At 48.4% G+C, this 18,154-nt stretch overlaps 2 long non-coding RNA genes across 3 annotated transcripts in view; one reads left to right on the top strand and one right to left on the bottom strand.

Moving 5' to 3' along the window:
* The window catches only part of LOC110597977 (uncharacterized), a 66,381-nt gene that overhangs the window by 18,845 nt on the left and 29,382 nt on the right, over nucleotides 1-18,154 (top strand). The window lies entirely within an intron of this gene.
* LOC110597976 (uncharacterized) lies at nucleotides 1,188-17,881 on the bottom strand. 2 transcript variants are annotated; one of them, XR_002483766.3, is made up of 3 exons: nucleotides 17,690-17,881; nucleotides 4,138-4,348; nucleotides 1,188-2,022 (listed from the first exon to the last, which is right to left on the bottom strand). It is a non-coding gene; the product is annotated as an uncharacterized LOC110597976 (long non-coding RNA). The 2 variants fall into 2 exon arrangements; XR_013427039.1 differs by having other exon boundaries at nucleotides 17,694-17,880.

Raw genomic sequence — 18,154 nt, 5'->3', positions numbered from 1 at the left:
GTTCAAGGCCAGCCTCAGCAACTTAGTGAGACCCTGCCTCTAAATGAAGAATAAAAAGGGTTGGGGGATGTGGCTCAGGGGTAGAGCACCCCGGGTTCAATCCCTGGTACCGAAAATAAAACAAAGCCCACCTAGAGCAGGATCTGTGAGCCCTGGTGTGGGCTGGCTTTGGCCTACGGGGTGTCACCTGCAGACCCCAGGTCTGGACATTGGTCATCTAATCATCTTCTGGACACTTGGTCCCTGCTCCTATTTTCCTGTCTGTGAATCATTTTGGGTCTTACCCCTCTACACACTTTTTTTTTTTTTTCTGTGCGGACCATGTATACAGTCAGTGCTCAATAAACAAGGCTGCTGCTGAGGAGACCACTGGATTTCAGATCCAATGAGGAAGGGAAGAGAGAGGCCAGGTGGCTGAGCCCAGCATACCCTGGACCTGGAGCTGACCTGGCCCTCCCCAGCCACCGTCCCTGGCTTTATGTAACTCCCTGACCCGCTGGGCCCTCTCGGAAATCGGCGGGAGTTGGAATAGCACCTTTAGCATATTTAAGAATCTCTTGCCCTACTTTTTCCCATGTTCATCCGTGGATGGTAGAAAGTTTTCAAATTAAGTGTCACTGCTCAAAGTCAAAAATTAATTAATTAGTCAGTGGCCAGACGTGTGCGGCGGTGCCCTGCATGCTTATCACGCCGCCTCAAAAGCTTTGCTAATTAGACAGAAGTCAGAGTGGAACCAGGCGGATCAAAGAGTCCAGCCTCCCTCCCCGAGCACGTCTACTTCGGGCCCTGGAATTCTAATAAATGACTCCATTTGAATACGCCCGAGAGCTGGGTCTGGTTCTGTCCAGGGTGCAAACAGAGCTCAGGGGGACTTCCAGGGTGCAGATACCTGTGCACGGGACCCTCTCTCCCATCAATTCATTCCATCCAGGCTTCTGAGCACCACTCAAAAGGCAGGTGCTTGAACTCAAAGTTTGCTCAACGCTCCGAAATGGGAAGCAGAACTTAGTGCCTGAAATCTTCCTTACTATCTCCAGCAAGCACAGGGCTGAGCGTAAAATCGGAAGGGAACTTTTTTTTTTTTTTTTTTTTTTAGGTGGATAAAATTTTATTTCATTCATGGGCAATAGCATTCTTTTAAAAACAACTTTATCGATGTATGATTTACATACTGTAAAATTCGCTCATTTGAAATGTCATGATTTTTATTTATTTTGTGAAAATTTACCGTTCGGCAGCCATGACCACAATCTAGTCTTAGAATAGTTGCGTCCCTTCAGTGAGATCTCTCCTGCCCATTTATACATAGTCCCTGTCCCATCCCCCGGCGGCCACCAACCTACTCCCTTTCTGTGTTTACCATTTGGGGCTTCTCCTACAAATGGGACCATACAACAAGGGGTCTTTCCTGCCTGGCTTTGTCCCCTTATCGGGATGCGCTTGAGGTTCATGTGGATCGGCTCCACCTGCCTCTTTGTTGCTGGTTGATAACAACCTTGAAAAGACAGATCGCACTCACCCACTCACCCCCGGACGGGCATTTGGGTCGTTTCTTATTTGGGTCTATTTTGAATAAAGCTGCTGGGAACGTTTACATGCAGAGAGGTATTTTCCTTCTAGGAGTCGGAATCTCTGGGTCATGCTGCACGTTGGATCTTCATAAGAAGCTTCTAGACTTCTCCCAGAGCAGCTGCATGTTTTCACGGTCTCACCAGCCAGGTGGGAGGGTCCCGTACCTCTGCGTCCTTGCCAACTCTCGTTGTCGTCGTATCAATCTGTGGTCCTGGTCATCCTCGGGGTGGGAAGTGGGATCTTCGTGTGGTTCTTATCTGCTTCACGACCTCATCGATGCTTGATCCCACAGAAGGACTCAGATCGGAATCTCCTGTGGTGGATTTGGAAGAACACGAGGGCGGCGGAACTCCCAGGTTCAGGAGTTGCCTGGTTCTTGGAGTTTGGGAAATGTTGCAGGTCGCGTCTACCTCGATCCCTCGTTCATGGTACTGAGAGCTCTGACCGATTCTGCAATAAAGAGCCGGGTCTGAATTTATTTAAATCGGCACTTTCCAGATTTATCAGGAAATGAAGTTTTTATTCCTGGATACCAGTCCCTTGTAGGAAGTGCCGATGCTGCCCGTTCCTCAGCCTCTGGCTGGCCGGAGGGAGTGGACAGAGGGCTGGCCATCTTCCGGGAGGGATATTTGTCCCTGAAGTGCTTCTTTAACTGAAATGACCCACCTCTTAAACCATATGCCGCACGTTATGGAGAGGAGGAAAGGATTCTGTTTTGTAGCTCACTAGTTTACAACGTCAGTACTGGGTTTCTAACCTTGGCTTCTGCAGCCACGTGGATACAGTCCACACCCCCACACGCCTCCAAATAGGTGCATTGTATTGATGACTTTGAAAGTGCGGCTGGGTACAGAAATGACCCATTGCTGTGGCTCCCCTCTTAGGTTAGAGACCACCCTGGCTCGGGAGGGGCGGCTCTTGGCCACCAACTCCCATTTGGGGGCTGGAGAGATGGTGGGCGGGGGAGGCAGGTCAGACACGGCAGGTGTGACGGGAGTCAAGTTGTAAATAACTCTGTGCATGCCAGAGAACGGGATGGTGGCATTTGAAATAATAAGCGAGCCCTCTTGGAGCCCTCTGTCCTCCTAACCTTTCAGAGAATTACACTGACCTGCATCTTAGCAAAAGGGCATTGATCAAAAGGAGAGAGGCCCCGGCTTGCAGAATCGAGAGGGAGATGGGGTTTAGGGTGGGAAGGGACTTGGGGACCCCGGGGTGAGTCGTGTGGGCTTGGCATTGCTTCCTGACCAGAATTTCTATTTCGGGAAAGGCCTGGAATAGAAGGATCCGGCTCAGGCCCCCCACTCAGCTCCAGCCATTTGCAGCTATAAGGGGACACAGATCCTGCGTCACCCACCTTGCTGCTTACTTCTCTGCCCCCCACCCAAGCCCCAGAGTGTGCAAATCTCTATTTGCAGCTTTGGGAAATGAAGCTTTTTGTTTCTGAACATTATGCTAGCCAACCACGTGGGTCTCAAATTAAATGTCTCTTCCTATCTGTGGGAGCCAATTTGTGACCTTGGGCTTCATCAATTCATCTGATGCAAATTCCAGCCGGGAAGGGCTTTGTGGGCCTGCCAAGGTCATGTTCTTCACACTTGAGGTCAGGACCCATTAGGAGATCATGAACATTAATTTTACGGGACATATTTGCCTTTTTCAATTTTTGAAGAAATAAACTAGAGGGTGTCGGAATGTTGCACATATTCTGTGCAAAACCCAAGGATATAAAACGGCAGGGAGAGCTGCCACGGCGGCAGAAGCCGGGAAAAGGACCACCCCATCCCTTCTTGGTGGTGGTTGAGGATCCTCGGAGCAAGATGCAGAAAATAGAGGTCCAGGGGATCCGAAGGGCTCTCTCCATGGAGCCTCAGTGTTCCTGTGACATAGCTTGCGACGGGCACGCAGAACCACCGTGTATAAATCAGATGCTTGGGGAGAGCCCCGGCGACGGTCTTTCAGCCCCGCAGGAGCAGGATCTGAGTGCCGAGACCATCCAGGTGAGCAGACCCTGGGAGATGGCTCATGGCACCCGCAAACACGGGAGGCCAGTGTGTCAACTTGGCAGGCCCTTGTGCTCTGAGAAATGTAAGAAGCACCTTGCTCGTCCATCACCCATGAACGCCCGTCACACTGGCCAAGAAGAGAGCCACTGGGAGAAGTCGGGCACAGAAGGAACCGGATTCCTTCAGCTGGTGCGGCTCAATAAAATTGAGCCCCTCCAGGTGGAACGTCACCTTTTGGGGTCTAATTACCTCCCTTCCCAATATTTAATAAGAGAGAGAGAGAGAGAGAGAGAGAGAGAGAGAGAGAGAGAGAGAGAGAGAGAGAGAGAGAGATATGACAGCTCAAGAGAGGGTAAGTGTCTTGAAACGGAGACTTGAACGACGTCAGGAGTAATTTCTCTCTCTCTCTCATCTTTGGGTCTTGGCTGTGCATTAGCATAAAGCTTCATGCAGCTCTGGTGACGCAGACGGGCTGCCTGCGTCCCTGGGATGAAAATGAGGAAAATGCCCGCAGATCTCCCTCCCCAGCCCCCCCCCCCCACCCCGTGGCTTCATCTACCTGGAGAGATGGCTGTGGTTTTCCTTCTCCTGATTCCAAAATTCCTAAAGAAAGGTGCTCATGGGCCGGGCATGCTTCAGGAGCTCAGCCTGGCTGGTCAGCTGAGGCCGGGGCTTTGCAGTGTGAGGTCATCACAGAACCAGTGGGAACGACCCAGGTGGAGCTGGGGACAGGAGCTATTCCACAGATAAGGTGGGGCTCCGGGACGGCGCTGGCGGAAAGAGGAAAGCAAATGTTCACACTGAGGCTGTTTCATCTGCAGCGTGAGAAGAGTCTCACTGCAGAAACAGGTCCAATCATTTGTCAAATATTTTATCTACTTTTTATTATTATTACTTTTTTGGCAGGGAGGTACCAGGGATGGAACTCAGGGGCCCTCGACCACTGAGCCCCATCCCCAGCCCTATTTTGTATTTTATTTAGAGACAGGGTCTCACTGAGTTGCTTAGCACCTCGCTTTTGCTGAGGCTGGCTTTGAACTTGCCATCCTCCTGCCTCAGCCTCCTGAGCCTCTGGGATGACAGGTGTGCGCCACTCCTGGATTTATCTATTTATTCTTTTAACAGTATCTAATGACTACCTAGAAGGTGCCTGGCATGTTCTGTTTTTGGATTCCAAACCACCGAGCCAAACTAGACAAAGGATGGGGAAGAAGGGAGGATGTGTCGGTCCCAGGTGGAGCAAACCCGTGCTTCTTCGCTCCACGTGCCTGTGGATGACACACCTTAGCTGCTGTGTGTCTCCTTTACCAGGGTGGGTATTTCCTCAGGGCTGAAGTTCCACCTCATTGATTCTCATAAAGTGGAAACGGAACGGAACAGGGGGTGAGGGCACCAACTCGGAAGCCAGACCTCTGGGTTCCAATCTCAGCCTCGCCGCTCACTTTCTAGGTACAGGACCTTGGGAAAGTGGCTGAACTTCTTTGTGCTTAAGTTTCCTGATCTAGAAAATGAGGAATTTGATATTTCACACTCAGAGCCGTGCCTTGGTACTTAGCCCAGTGCTCAGTAAACTCTGGATTCTGATGTCCCCATATTCTCTGGAGGAAGAATGTGATGGTCCCGCTTGGTGGGCTTGTGGCATTGGGCTGAGGCAGAGCATGTTTCCCTGTCCCCGTGCAGGAGGACACAGTCCAGGCAGCATCCCAGATGGACAGGGACCCGGGTGCCCAGCATCCTGCAGATTCTACTTTTCTTGGTTGCCCCTTAGCCCGGAGGGTAAAAGGCAATGAAGCGATCAAACTCCAAATGAAAGTCGCAATAGGATTTTCTTTTCTTCTTCCAGGAACCTTTCAGCTGTGGCGTTCCGTGCAGATTCTGCGTAGGGGGTATTGATGATATGCCGCCTCTCATTAGAGTCAGCTTGGTGAACAGAGAGAGCGCGCACGCCCTGCTCATGCCTGGGAGACACGGAGTCTGGTACCCACATGGAGAGTGTCCAGTGGGAGAGGCTACCTGTGGGTTGACAGGTCTCATAGCCAAGAGGGAGGCTGTGTCAGGGCTGACCTCGAGGGGACCTTGGCTTCTGCACAAATTGGTTGGAACCTAGAACCACAATTGGGAAATTTTCAACTCGACAGGGTAGATTTTCGGATGGTGCCTGTCAAACCTGAATGTGCCTATGAAGCACCCGGGATCTCGTTAAAATACAGGGGCTGATCCTATGGGTCCAGGGTGCCGCCTTCCAGCAGCAGGTGGTCCGTGGACCACACTTGCTTCTTTGAGGTGCAAGGAAGTGGCTCTTTCCTCAGTCTCCCGGGCTTGCTGACTTACTCTGACATTGATACCTCCTGTTAGGCACATGATTGAACTCGACGCCTTCTTGGTGTGTTTGGGTATTTATTTAATAAATATCCGTGGAACGCCGACTCTGTTCCTGAACTGTCGGAACACATCAGCTCATTCCGAACCCGTGCCTCTCGGCCTGGGTGCTATTGACAGGTGGGGCTGGGTGATTCTCCGTCACAAGTGGCCATCCTGAGGATCGGAGGAGGAGGCTCGGCCGCATTCCTGGTCTCTCCTCACTAGAGGTCAGCAGCAACCCCTCTCTCAACTTTTGGTAACGAAACATGTCTCCAGATAGCGTCCCCTGAGGGACAAAATCACCCTGGATAGAGGACCCCTGGGCCGGTTCAGGGCTGGTGTGCTGTGACAACTCAGAGTGCCACCGTGTAAGACGTGTGTGTCCGTGCGCAGTGGCTAAGGTGCTTCCGTGTGGCTTCACTCGGCTTTTCCACCGCGGTGACCAAGAGACCCGACAAGAAGAGTTAGAGGAGGACCTGCTCATTTGGGGTCTCAGCCCACAGACGGCCCACTCCACTGTGCTGCCCAAGGGGAGGCAGGACATCATGGCGGAAGGGTCAGCAGAGGGATGATGTTCAAGACAGGATGACCAGGAAGCAGAGAGAGTCGAAGGCGGCTGACCATGGACAGAGTAAAAACCCAAAGGCACGGCCCTCGCCCGCGTCTGCCTGCAGGCGCCCCCCAGTTAACCCCCATCAGTGGCTCAGCGCACCGTGTGGCGGGGGTGTCACAACCCAGTCACTTCTCCTCTAAAGGCCTTTGCCTCCCCCGTGACCTTTTGGGGGACACCTGACATCCAAACCACAGCCCGGGGCTTCGTCAGGGACTCGGTTTCCCAGATGAAGGGGGGGTGGTGGAGTTTCAGGGTGGGGCCGAGTCTGGACCCGGGTCTTCTGAGGCCACATCCTGAGACCCGGCCACCACCCCACACTTGTGCTTTCCGCCTTGTCTTCCGCTTAGAGAAGACCCTGGTGGCCTTTGGCTCACTCTCTCTTTTGAGATTGCCGTGACGATGTGGTGACAATTAGAAGGCGTCTCCGTGCGTGCAGAGAGGTGAGATGGGGCGGGGACGGAGAACTCTCTGGAAACGCCTGGGTCCCGGCACTAGCTGCGGAGTTTAGGGTTCTGTGTGGAACGAGGACGGCGTTGCTTATTGTCACGGGAAAGAGGGGCGTGCCTGAGGACCTGGTCATCTCCGCGGCCCTCTGTGGATTTTCTCACCACTTAGGAGTGGGGGGACAAACCCTACCAGGCCCCTCTCCTCCCCCCCAGGATCCTGACTGAGGAGCTCCCCCCACCAACCCCACGGCTTCCTCTCGTTGATAGCTGCTCAGACACCCCCCAAACACTCCCAAACGAGGGTCCCTGTTGATACCGAGGTTCAGCTCCTTTCGGTCACTCCTGGGCTCACTGGGATGGAGGGAGCTGGGGGCCAGAGGAACCAACCATGTGAGGAGAGGGTTGGGACTTCCAGCCCGTCCCCTGCCTTTTAGGGAGGGGAGAGCGGTTGGAGGTGGAGCTGGTGGAGGATCCATTGCCCACGACGTGGATCCTCCGCGGAACCCTCTAAGCCAAAGCCGCATGAAGGCTTCCGAGTTGGTGGCACCCATGTGCCACGAGGATGGCACAGGCCAGCTTCAGGGGGACACAGGCTCCTGTGCTCAGGATCCTTCTGGACCCTGACCTGGGTGTCCCTCTGCCCACGGCTCATCTGTATCCTCTGCAGCAGGTTAACGGTGTCCCAGGAGGGTCCCTCCACAGGGCTGTGGGAACCTCCAGGTCTATCCGGTTGGTCACGGGGACAGGAGACCCAGAGCTTTCCGCTGGCCTCTGACGTGGGAGCAGTCCTATGAAACCCAGCCCTGAACTTGTGGGGTCCGATGCCAAGTCCGGGTGGTGAGTGTCGGACTGGAGATGACCCCCTGGAGTCCCAGGTGGTGTCCGAGCTGGATCATGGGTTGTTGGAACCCACAGGTCTGGTGTCGGGAGTGTCGGGAGTCATAGCTCTCAGCTTCTTCCTCCTCCTCCCTGGAACCGCGGACTGTTGGCTCTGAGGACAGGTCTGACCTGAGCGACCACCCAGTCCAGGGATGAGGCCCACTGCCCACTAGGAGAGGGGCGGGTGCCTGGGAAGTGTTTGAAGAGGGTGGTCACCCCGGGACCCTCTCCCTGCCCTCTCCCTGCCCTTTAGGAAACCGTGCCCCAGGAGGACTTGCTCTCTGGGCCTTGTGCTGTCCCTTGGTCCTCTCTGGGGGAGGACTGCGGGGTGGACAGGGAGTTGGCCGTCCTCCCTCCCAGGGCCCAGGAGGCATGTGGGATGGGGAGCAGGGCCAGGTGCCTCATGCTGACCTTGGCGTCCAGGCACCAGGGAGCCGACCTCCTTTTTCTTTTACCCAAATTGGTTTCATCTTTTCGGTGTCTTTTGGTCGTCTTTTTGTCTTTTGGTCAATGGCACTTGATTGCTTTCCCCTGTGCCTCTTGGGGGTTGGGGGCACAACTGCTCCTCCTCGGAGCCCCTCGGCTTTCAGCCATCGTCCCTTTCTCCCCGTAGGCCAGGGTGGGACCCGGGATGGCTTCCGAGGACCTTTGATTCACTGTCCCCATGGAGGGACGCCCTCCGGACCAGGCCGCCTTTGTTTTTAAGTGTCACCCGTGTTGTTCACATTTCTCCACGGCCTGCGGCTTCCCCGATGGAGAACTGTAATGGTCCTCTGGGTGCCACAGGAAGCCACTGGACGTTTCTGACCACGGGTGGGTTTTGTCCTTTAGATCATTCCGGATCATTCCTGTCTGCGAGGAAATCACCCGAGATCCGGCTTCCCCACCCCTGCCCACACCCCCTGATGACCTCGGCCTCTGTCCCCGCCTCCCGGGGCCTCTGCCCCCAGCCCCGGGGCCCAGCCGCTCCCTGAGATTCTCTCCCTGCCTCCCAGCCCCCCAGAGGCACAGCTCCTCTCTGTCCCCACGTGCGACTCCTCTGTCTGAAGAGGAGCCGGTTTCCTTTCAACTGGCCTCCTTTGAAGTCCCAGGCCTTTGAATTCTCTCCCTTCCTTTATTCTGAGCAGAGAGTTCACTGCCCGCTCCTGCTCCCCGACAGTGCCACCTGGTGAACAAGCAAACACCAGAATCCTGGAGCGCTCAGAGGACGGTGGCCCCACCAGCGAGAGCCCATCTCCAGGTCTGTTTCATGACCGTCCAATTAGTACTTCTGGGGACCCCGGGGCCTCGCTGCCCGGGGGGGGGGGGCAGTTTATTTTGGCGTTGGACAGGCTGGACCAGGAGACTTTTGTGTCTTCTGTTTTTCCTTCTGAAGTGTTACCATTCTCAACCTCTTATGCATACTTCCCAAACCACAGCATTCCCATCTCACCTTCTTAATATGTCGTTGTCACTTCCCAATCTACAAAGAGTCTTTGGTCATAGAGTGTGCCCCTTTGCTCAGTTTTTAAATCTTTTTTCTTTTTTTGGTGGCTTGATTAACGTATCATTGAAACGAAATAAAGTGCACACATTTAAAGCGTAGGGTCTGGGGAGGTTTCACTCACCTAAGCACCTTGGAAAACGCCATCACATTGAAAGTGTTGAATATAGCTGTGCCCTCCGCAGTTTCTCTCTGCTCTTTGATAATCTCTCCTGTCTTCCTCCTTCTGTTTCTAGGAAGATCCGACTTGCTTTCTGTTGCTACAGATTAATTGGCATTTCCTAGAATTTTGTATGGTTACGGTCCCTGGGAATCTTTAGTTGGAGACTGACCCTCGCTGTTGCGCGTACCAATGGTCCCTCTGTTTTTCCTTGCTTGGTAGAATTCTCTGGCGTGGGTGCGCCTGTATCTCCTTCTGTTGTTTCACAGGGAGCATCTAATTTGTTTCCATCTTTAAGCTACCACAAATAAGGCTTTGACAAACGTGTGGGTACAAGGCCTACATGGACATGCACTTTCTTTTCTCTTGGGTAAATAAGTACGGCAGACTGGAGTGGTCGGGGGTCATCTGGTAGATTCACCTTTTTTAACAAGCTGCCGAATGGATTCCCACATGGTGGTACCATTTTGCATTTCCACTGGCAGAGTATGAACATCCTAGTAACTCCTTACTTACCAGTCCTGGATATGATCAGGATTTAGTTTTAACTCCTGCTCATTTTTGACATACAATCTTAGACTACATCGGATACACCTTCATTTCCCCTAAATAAAGATCTGTGAGAGCCTGGCTGCCATTTTGAATTCTTTAGAACTTCCTGGTTATATTGACCGCTCAGTGCAACAAGGTAATTATAGCATGTGGCAGACCTTGTGGTGCTCAGGGTGCTTGCTTGAAGGCAACCAGGTCATCTTTTGGCAACCAGTTCCAATATTCGATATGTGGGTTGTAGCGGATTATCACCCAATTTGGGGGTGCCGGGTATGGAACAACATGATATGTCCCCATACTGCAAGTGGTTCACTATTGCTTGGATGCCAGATCTGGGCAATAGGAATCAGGGCAAGACTCCATCATGAAGTCCCCTGTCCACCATATTAAGGAATTGGTGGTGGTGAGCCATTAAAGAATTTTGAGGAGTGACTTGACATGATTTGAGTTGATTTGAGCTTTATAAAGCTCCCTCTGATAGCAACCATGGAAAGGAAAGGATTCTCTTTCTCTATATAGAACATAAATAAGGCCTCCCCCCTCCCCCGCTTCTCTCTCATCTTTCTCTTTGGGTGGATTTGAAATCTTCCTTTCTGTTCAACTTCACATGAGTTTGGCTTTAAAAGCCAAAATGGTGGTGACAGAGGTTGGGCCTTGTTGAGGGCCACAGCCAAGGGACTCCAGCAAACTTCCAGCTGATTGGCTCACAGCGGCCCCAGCAAACTTCCAGCTGCCAGCTGATTGGCTCCTCTGCGGTAATGCTCATTGGGCTGTTTCCCCGCCCTTTCAGACCATGGAGCTGCTCATTGGGGGACTCTTTTGGCTCCACCCACGTGACCCAGCCAATCGGCCTCAAGAGCAGGAGGAGTGGGGGGGGTTGAGAGGCTTGAGGGAAGCTGGTGGTGGCAGTTGGGCTCTGAGGGAGTTCCTGAAGAGCTCCTGTGGTGGGGTGTGTGTGTTCTAAAAATAAAGTTCTTTTCTGCTTGACACGTGGCTTGTGAATTGTGCTCAGCATTTGGTGGGCCATACAGCCATATGTATTGGATCATCTTCCTGTAAATTTATGGGGACGAGATGTCCTAGATCAATTAGGACTAACATTAACAAATAACATCAATTCAAATGTGTCCACTATTAGGTTTTATTTCCTAAAACCAAGGTTTTAGGAAAGGAAAAAGATTTGGAGAACAAGAACAAGGTATAGCAGCACCAATACAAATAGATCAAGGAACAGACAGACATGGATTGGATTTTCAGGAGGGGTCACTGAGACAATAAAAATTACTTGGAAATCAGAAAGACCAGTATGGGTTCCTCAGTGGCCCTTGACTAAAGAAAAGATACAAGTAGCCCATGACCTGGTCAAACAACAATTAGCGGAAGGACATATACAACCTTCTGTATCTCCCGATAATACTCCCATTTTTGTCATCAAAAAGAAATCTGGTAAATGGAGATTATTGCAAGATTTAAGAGCCATTAATAATGAGATGGTTATTATGGGACCTGCTCAATCAGGGATTCCTCAATTGTCTGCTTTGCCAAAAACTTGGTTTGTTTTAGTTATAGATATTAAAGATTGTTTTTTTTTTCAATTCCAATTCATCCTGAGGATAGTCCACGTTTTTCATTTACTATCCCTGCACTGAATCATGAAGGTCCCGATCAGAGATATGAATTGAAAATACTCCCTCAAGGTATGGCTAACATCCCAACTATGTGTCAAATTTATGTTAACAAAGTAATCCAGCCACTTAGAAATCAAAATCCTGAACTACAAATATTTCACTATATGGATGATTTATTATTAGCACACAAAGATAAAAACACATTGCTAGAATGTTATGCCACACTTACAAACTTATTAAATATTATAATCTAGAGATAGCAATAGATAAAGTACAATTAAATTTTCCAATTAATTATTTAGGAGTTCTATTATCCTCAACCATGGTCCATCCACCAAAAATTCAAATATGAGTAGATTAACTCAAATCACTTAACAACTTTCAAAAGTTATTAGGAGACATAAATTGGATAAGGCCTTATCTAGGCATATCGACAGGAGAGTTGGGACCTTTATTTGATATCCTAAAAGGTCCATCAGATCCAAATTCACCCCGAATGTTAACGCCTGAAGCAAGTCATTAAAAATCATTGAAACATATATGGAAAATATGCATTTGGATAGAATTGATATAAGTTTGCCTTTAGTATTTATTGTACTACCAACAAAAAATATTCCTATAGGAGTATTTTGGCAAGAAGGTCCATTATTATGGATACATTTATCTTATTCTCCTAACACTATTCTTACTAGGTATCCTGAGGCTGTAGGACAATTAATACTCAAAGGAATAAAAGCAGCAAAGGGAGTGTTTGGAATTTTTCCCAATAAAATTATTACTCCATATACTATGGATCAAATTGATAAGTTAGTTAATGAGTCAAATACTTGGGCAATAATCATGTGCAAATCTAATGTTTCATTTCATAACTACTTACCATCTAATCCTTTATTGTCTTTTTGGTCATCGCTTCCTGTAATTTTTCCAAAAATGACAAGAAAAACACCTATCATGAATGCTCCAAATATATTCACTGATGGGTCAAATAATGATTCAGCAGCAATAGTTACACCTGATCAAACTTTTACATTTTTAGTACCCAAACAATCAGCTCAAAAGGTAGAGCTTAATGCAGTATTACAAGCTTTTATGATGTTTAAAGATTCTGTATTTAATTTATTTTCCAATAGTCAGTATATAGTTAATGCTATAGTATCCCTTGAAGATGCTGGTAGGAGTTCCCCTTCCTCTACTGTTTTCTCTTTGTTTTCCACTATACAAAGTCTAATCTGGGACAGAAAAGATCCATTCTTTATAGGAAATATCAGGGCACATACAGGATTGCCTGGAGCCCTTAGTTTGGGCAATGATTTAGCAGATAAAACTACACATGACATACATATTTTCTCTACACTAGAAGAAGCTACAAATTTTCATAAAAGGTTCCATGTTAATGCTAATACTTTACAAAAGCATTTTAAAATAACTAAGGAACAAGCTAGACAAATAATAAAACAATGTCAAAATTGTGTGACCTTTTTACCACAAGTTACACCACAAGATTGATTGGAGTCAATCCTAGAGGATTGATACCTAACCATATTTGGCAGATGGATGTCACACACTTGCCAGAATTTGGAAAATTAAAATATTTGCATGTTACAGTTGATACTTCTTCTGGATTTTTGATGGGCTCCCTTCATACCAGAGAAAAAATTAAAGATATTATAGCTCATTGCTTACAAAATTTTGCCACTGTGGGCGTTCCAAAACAATTAAAATAATGGTCCTGGCTACACTTCTACCTCTTTTAAACAATTTTGCTCATCATTTGGCATTACTCATATAACAGGAATCCCATACAATCTACAAGGACAAGGCATAGTTGAAAGAGCTTATCAAACTATTAAAATGTACTTATTAAAGCAAAAAGAGGGAATTGGGAAGGGGTATATATCCCCCAAAGATAAACTTAAAATAACCCTTTTTATGCTAAACTTTTAAAATTTGGGTTCATCAAGGCTTAGTGCTGCAGAAAGGCATATGTGTCCAAAAAATGTACATAAGCCCAAGGTACTTTGAAAGGATATTCTAACAGGACAATGGAAAGGTCCTGACCCAGTGGTTGTCTGGAGTCGGGTGTCTGTTTGTGTGTTTCCACAGGGAGAACAGCAGCTGATTTGGATTCCAGAGAGATTAACTAAAGCGATTTCTACAGACCAAAAAGAAGATGATTTTGCTCAAATCCATTACAGCTGATATCCAGAACTCCAGTTTGGCTATCATTACATCTTCGACAGTGGTTCTCCCACACCTGGAGGCTAATGAAACCAGGATTTTTTTTTCAATATCTACTTTATTATTGCCCTTTCCCACATCATACAGCTCATACAGACCTAGGTTAATGTTTTGCTGATAAGTTCTATTTTTTGACTATAGAGTTTTTAAACATTGCAATGGAGATTTCACCTGTAAAAAGTTATAAGGCCTTTACTATTATGTTATGTGTTGTATGTATTATATTACGTGTGCACACTTGTGTTTTGTGTTGTATGTTTGTATGTTGTATGTTTGTGTTTTGTGTTGTATGTTTGTATGTACATGGATATATGTCCATTTATCATATATGATGAGCACTCATGAAAAAATAGATCCAAATTTTCTTTTTTATTCACGTGATTTAAATGGTTTAATTTAAATTGGGTAAACAGCTGTTGAGGATTGTTTTAATATGTAAACAAAAAAGGAGGTTAACAGATGTGTTTGTTTACTTTCACCTTTCCTTTTCAATATATTTAATAATTCTGTTCAGGATAATGTAAATTGTTCAGAAAATTGCTTTCTTTTAGTGCCTACTGGAATGTTACATAATTTTTTCTTTAGCCATTATTGCCAAAATTCCTATCTTCATCCCAGTGCAGGTGAAGACAAAGATAAAACCAATCTACAGCTTCTGCAATAGCTATCACTGAACTGCTTGCAGCACTTGCCTGGACTATGTATCATTTGTTATGCATTGTGAACTATCTGTTGGTGCAGCGACTTGTGGTAGTGTTGGGGTATTTTTGCTGATGGTGTCATCGGTGGTACAATTTTTCCAAAAGGAGCCGTCAGTTGGCTTGGTGTATCCTCCTCCCTTCTGCTTGTGATGGTCATTCAGCTAAAATTTGGGGGCCAACAGAGATGAGGCAAAGAACCTCACCCCCCCATCCCCCCACTGGTACAAAGGCTTATCTACAGGTGTGGCTGTATGCTGGACCGGTAGTCAATGATGGGTAAGATCCAATTGCATGGTACCAACCTAAGACAGGAGGCTGACGCCTTGAGGTCAGCTCATCCGATGACGGGTTAGGACCATATGTAGTATTGGACAACCTAAGCAGGCACGGTCCCTAAGCCACATGCTTGTTGTTTAAACAGAGAGGGGGAGATGTTGAGAGCCACAGCTGAAGGGGCCCCAGCAAACTTCCAGCTGCCAGCAAACTTCCAGCTGCCGGCTGATGATTGGCTCACAGCGGCCCCAGCAAGCTTCCAGCTGCCAGCTGATTGGCTCCTCTGTGGTGATGCTCATTGGGCTGTTTCCCCGCCCTTTCAGACCACGGAGCTGCTCACTGGGGGACTCTTTTGGCTCTGCCCATGTGACCCAACCAATCGGCCTCAAGAGCAGGAGGAGTGGGGGGTTGAGAGGCTTGTGGGAAGCTGGTGGTGGCAGTTGGGCTCTGAGGGAGTTCCTGAAGAGCTGTGTGGTGTGGCCTGTGTGTTCTAAAAATAAAGTTCATTTCTGCTTAATAAGTGGCTCGTGAATTGTGCCCAGCCAGACTGCGGCAGGGCCTCTGCTGTTGTGAGTTAGGATGGTGGCTTTCAAGGTGTTGATGCTGAGAAAGAAGGTGTTGCCTTGTAGACATGGCCTTTGGCCTGGGCTGCCATGTCACCTGCCAGGGCCCTCCAGGGTACACTTTCCTGGCATGTTCACCTGGCAGGATGCTGAGCCAAACCACCCAGATAACAGAGGTAAAATGAGAGGCCCCAGCCTTTGGTCTTGTGTGTGTGTGTGTGTGTGTGTGTGTGTGTTCCTTCAGTGCTGATATTTAGCTGGGGCACAGTGGTACGACTGTTAAACTATTAAAAGACTTCCATGTTGTTTGGTAAATAGCTTCTCTGTGAATCCACATTACTGGGGCCTCTGCTGATCCTGCCCAGAAAGGGGTCCCAGGACCCTGCTCTATCGCAACATCTGACATCCTTCTCCATGGCACAATCTCGGTGCCATGATGGTTATTAAATATTATGCATTCGGATCATCATGAAAACCCACAAGTGAGCAGCCTCAGTAGTGGTGACACCACCCTGATCCAGTGTAGAGCCTGAAACATAAGTAGACCAGGCTGTGCTGGATGCGGTACAAAACCCACTAGGATCTCTCTCTGAATCAGCACAAATGTCTCACCCATCAACCAGCAGGGTGGCCAGGGAAGCCCTATCATGGGGAATCACCCAAGCAAATCCAAATGAGCCCTTCAGCTGCGGTTGATGTTTTGTAGGAACTTAAGCAATTCAATGTCAGCCTCCGAGTCGCGGCTGGGTTGCAGGGCGGGCCTGGCGTCTACTCTCCTGACTACCCCTTGGTTTGGAGCAACGGCACAAGTGATTTTTTTGTTGTTGTTGTTAACTTCAATATAATTTTCATCGTACTTGATTTTTAGACACTGAAATTGCCCATAATTGTGTCTGTCCTATCTCTATGGTAATATGGACAATTATAATGGATTATCCCTTTGTTTTCCCGGTCATTTGTTGATGCCTTTTTAGTTGTAAGGATGGGAAAACATGAGGCAATTTCACCAATTACTGGTAATGTTATTCAGATATTTAATTTATTTTCTGCATGCATAATCAGCCATAAATACATTTTAGCTAATGGAGATGACAAGGGTATAATATAATTTGAGCCAAAACAAATTCAAAATAACATTAAGAAGGAAATAACAAAACCATTGGGAAGAAAAGAAATAAGGAATTTGGTCTGTCTTTAGTTTCTCTCATGGCAAATCTAATGTGGATCAGGTCTTTTGGGTTAAAATCAATTTCCAAAGGGCCTGGTATATACTAGGTACTTAATAAAGAGATTTTTTTTTCCTTTATCTATAAAAACCTATGACCATGGATTTGGTGTTTGTGTCTCTCCCAAAGTTTATCTGTTGAAATCTAATCCCCATTGTAATGGTATTTGGAGGTGGGTCATAAGGGTGTATCTCTGCATTAGTTAGCTTTCTGTCACTATAACAAAATGACTGAGATGATTAATTTATAAAGAGAAAAGGTTTATTTTGGCCCATAGTTTTGATTTGGTTTCAATCTATGAGCAATTTGGCTCCGCTGCTTTGGCCTGTGTTGAGAGAGCATGTCCTGCTGGGAGTGCTATCAAACCAAAAAGAGAGAAGAAGAGGCTCGGATCCCTTTCTCTGAAGGGTCTCTTCAGGGCCATGCATCCAACGACCCAAGGACCTCCCACCAATTTCACTCTGGAAGGTTCCATACCTTCCAGTACCACCGCCCCAGCACTAAAGCTTTCACATGGCCTTTGGAAGACATTCAAGATCTAACCAAGTCATCGTGAATGGGACTGGTGCCTTCAGGACAAGAGACGTAAGAGATGATCTCTCCCAGCCACAAGAGGATACGGCAAGAAGGCAGCCGTGTGCTACCCGGGGAGTCTGCTGGCCTGCTGGTGCCGGGGACTCCCAGCCTCCAGGGCGGGCAGCTCTGCGGTACCCGTGATCTGGATGGGCGCCCCCAGGGTCGTTTCATCTGAGTCTATTCAAACCCTTCCCTCTACCCTCCCAGCCCCACAGGCGAACCTCGGGGTCCAGAGAGGACAGACCACAGACAGGAGCCTGGGAATGAGAGTCAGGACCCAGATCAAGAACCCAGAATGAGAATCAAGGAGAAAAAAAAAAAGTACAAAGATGGAACTTTCAGATGCGCCTCCTGAAAAGCCAAACCCAACCTGCTGTGACCCTGCCGCCCGTCCCTGACGGGTCCCGAGTACCTGCCTGCTGCCAACACCAGGCACGCGGGTGTCTTGAGCTCTCTAAGTCCTGGCGAATCCAGGCACCACGTCGTCTTGCCAGAACAGGCTGCCAGCAGCAGTCCAAGTTCTCCCCGAAGCCCGTCCTCTTTGAATACTGATTGTGCCAGGGAGAAACTCATTTGGTTGCTAATCTGCCTTTAACACCTGCTAATCTCCATTTCTTTTAAAGAGACTGTTCAACTGATTTGGTTCCTGGCGGGCTTCCAGCAGAGGTGGCCGCAGGGAGCAGGGAGTAACCAATCCTCAACTCCTATTCGTGTCATTCCAGGAAGATCCACGTTAGATTATTTTAAATGGCTGTCGCTTTGCCCAGAGGACGAGTGTGTGAATGAGGTTTGAGCTTGTGGGGTTTTGTTGGGGGGGAGGCAATTGTCACCTTTGCTCTCTGTTCTTCCTGGCTCAGCGAACAACGGTCTGGGGGTC

Source organism: Ictidomys tridecemlineatus, chromosome 10, assembly GCF_052094955.1.
Source record: "Ictidomys tridecemlineatus isolate mIctTri1 chromosome 10, mIctTri1.hap1, whole genome shotgun sequence".
Lineage (NCBI taxonomy): Eukaryota > Metazoa > Chordata > Mammalia > Rodentia > Sciuridae > Ictidomys > Ictidomys tridecemlineatus.
The sequence above is the reverse complement of the archived record's forward strand: the minus strand, read 5'-3'. Positions and strand labels throughout refer to the sequence as shown.